Source organism: Bos grunniens, chromosome 9 (genome assembly GCF_055505025.1).
Source record: "Bos grunniens cultivar Pamir isolate PY7600 chromosome 9, Bosgru_T2T1.0, whole genome shotgun sequence".
Classification (NCBI taxonomy): domain Eukaryota; kingdom Metazoa; phylum Chordata; class Mammalia; order Artiodactyla; family Bovidae; genus Bos; species Bos grunniens.
In genome coordinates, this window is record NC_141173.1 from 65,073,895 (window position 1) to 65,076,307 (window position 2,413).

A 2,413-nucleotide genomic window follows, 5' to 3' on the forward strand; every position below is an offset into this window, starting at 1 on the left:
GAAGGTAAATGGTAAATAAGGAGCAGCCAGTCTTATCCCAGGTTGGAAAAAGTCTCTGTGAGCTACTGACTCCTCCCTTCCATTCCAAGCTGTGTTCAGTCTGGAACCCAGCAGCCTGGGATTGCTTGGAGGTGCTCATTTGTTCTTGGTGGTGGTGGTTTAGTCACTAAGTTGTGTCACACCCTTGGATTCGCTAGGTTCATCTGTCCATAGGATTCTGCAGGCAAGAATACTAGAGTGGGTTGCTATTTCCTTCCCCAGGGGATCTTTCTGACCCAGGGATCAAACCCACATCTTCTGCAACAGCAGGCAGATTCTTTACTGCTGAGTCACCAGGGAAGCTGAATTTTTTCTTTCTGAGTTTTATCAACCCAGTCACCAGTTGTAATCACTTTGAGAACAAGGACAGAACCTTCTACTTCTTTGCCTCGCAAAATACGTATTGCGATCTCTCATAGACTAATGGGTGGTTGAACAACTTTTTGTTAAATGGGCAATCCTGGGTTTGGTACAGTCAGAAGGAAACAGAGAAAGTTCCCATAAGGTAGAAATCTGCCTGTTAAAGTGTCTGAGTCTATTCAGTGGAATATTTGCTGTTTTTTCCCCCATAGCAACTGTGACCGCATTTCTTATTCATGGCCACCACTTCTATTTTTAAGCACTTCCCAAGGTCCTCATGGTTGCTGAGGATCATTCCACACTTCGGCTTTTTAAAAATACTTTTATTTTATTTTTACTGAAGTATAGTTGATTTATTGATACAATGTTGTATTAGTTTCAGGTGTACAGCACAGTGATTCATTTATACATACATACGTGTGTGAATATATATGTATGTGTGTGTGTATGTATATATATTTCAGATTCTTTTCCTTATAGATTATTACACTATATTGATTATAGTTCTCTGTGCTATACAGTAGGTCCTTGTTGGTTATCTACTTTATATATAGTAGTGTGTATATGTTAATCCTAACCTCATACTTTATTCTTTCTCCTCCCCTGCCTTTGTCCTTGGTAACCATAAGTCTGTTTTAAAAATATGGAATGCTTCATGAATTTGTATGTCATCTTTGGGAAGGGGCCTTGCTGATCTTCTCTGTTCAGTTCAGTCACTCAGTCGTGTCCAACTCTTTGTGACCCCATGGACTGCATCACACCAAGCCTCCCTGTCCCTCACCAATTCCTGGAGTTTACTCAAACTCATATCCATTGAGTTGGCGATGCCATCCAACCATCTCATCCTCTGTCATCCCCTTCTCTGCCCGCCTTCAATCTTTCCCAGCATCATGGTCTTTTCAAATGAATCAGATCTTCTCTGTATTGTTCCAATTTTCGTATGTATGCTGCCAAAGCAAGAACCACGCTTCTGCTTTAACTGCACTCAAACCTTCCTCAGTCTGCACCTGGCATGTTCACAAGTCTTTTGCTTTTGTTTTTCCCTTTTATGTTCTTTGGTCTTCCTCCCTCTTCTTCTTCTTTTTTTTTTTGTTTTTAATGTAGCCAAGGAAGAGGTGCCATTAGTAAACTCTTTGCTCAAGGTTTCCTGGCTTTCACATGATTCTGAAAATTCTGTTCCTTGAAAGTAATCCTAAAACGTGGGTCCTGAGAATGTTTGGCGTTCATTTTTCAGCAGTTTTATATTTGTGATTATGACTGGTTAGGAGATTCCAGTTTACCTGAATAAAATGATCTCCTCTTGGCACTATAATAAAGTAAAAAAAATAAAAAAGAAACTGTTCAAACTGGAATAATTTAAAAGTTGAATCCTTAGGACACATTTCACCTTTTTATTTTGCCCCAGAATAGTAGCTCATAAAGAGGGTCATCTTTGGTTTGGTTTGGAGGTCATTTTGAGAATGTACTTGACTTCCCAGAGTTCCTCATGTTTATTTAAGGTCTCATTCTGACCAGGGGTTTGTGCTAAGCTCTGGTCAAATTTTGATGTATCTTTGAAGACTCTGAGCCTGACCTGAGAATCTTTGCTTTAATTTAAGGTGTCAAATTAAAACTGTTACAAAATGAGAGAGCTGGAGTTGATAACAATTGATAAGAAAGTTTTTTATTACTTTTTTTGTATTTATTAGTTGATTTGAGGCTAATCTTGCCATTATTAATGTGGAAAAATGTAAGATATAAAGGTTGACATTCTCCCAAGAAATTCCTGTGTGACTTGTTGAGACTGATTAAAAATATTACATGTTGGCACCAAAATTATGGGCCTCTACTTTTCTAGCCCACAGTGTTTGGGAGAAGCTGTGAGGGATAAAGAGAAGCTATTTAGAATTCTGGAGTTGTTTGTACAGTCCTGTGATCCTCCTGGAGCAGCAGCTCTGTGGAAACATAAAGTCACAGTGTTTGTAGGAGGAAAGCAAATATGATGGATGCATGAATGGAATGGTGAGCAAGGTGG

The 2,413-nt window shown here is 39.1% G+C and overlaps 1 pseudogene; it reads right to left on the reverse strand.

The window, feature by feature from the left end:
* Positions 1-1,036: 1,036 nt before the first annotated feature.
* Positions 1,037-1,150, reverse strand: LOC147366061 (U6 spliceosomal RNA; annotated as a pseudogene).
* Between the last annotated feature and the right edge of the window lie 1,263 nt (positions 1,151-2,413).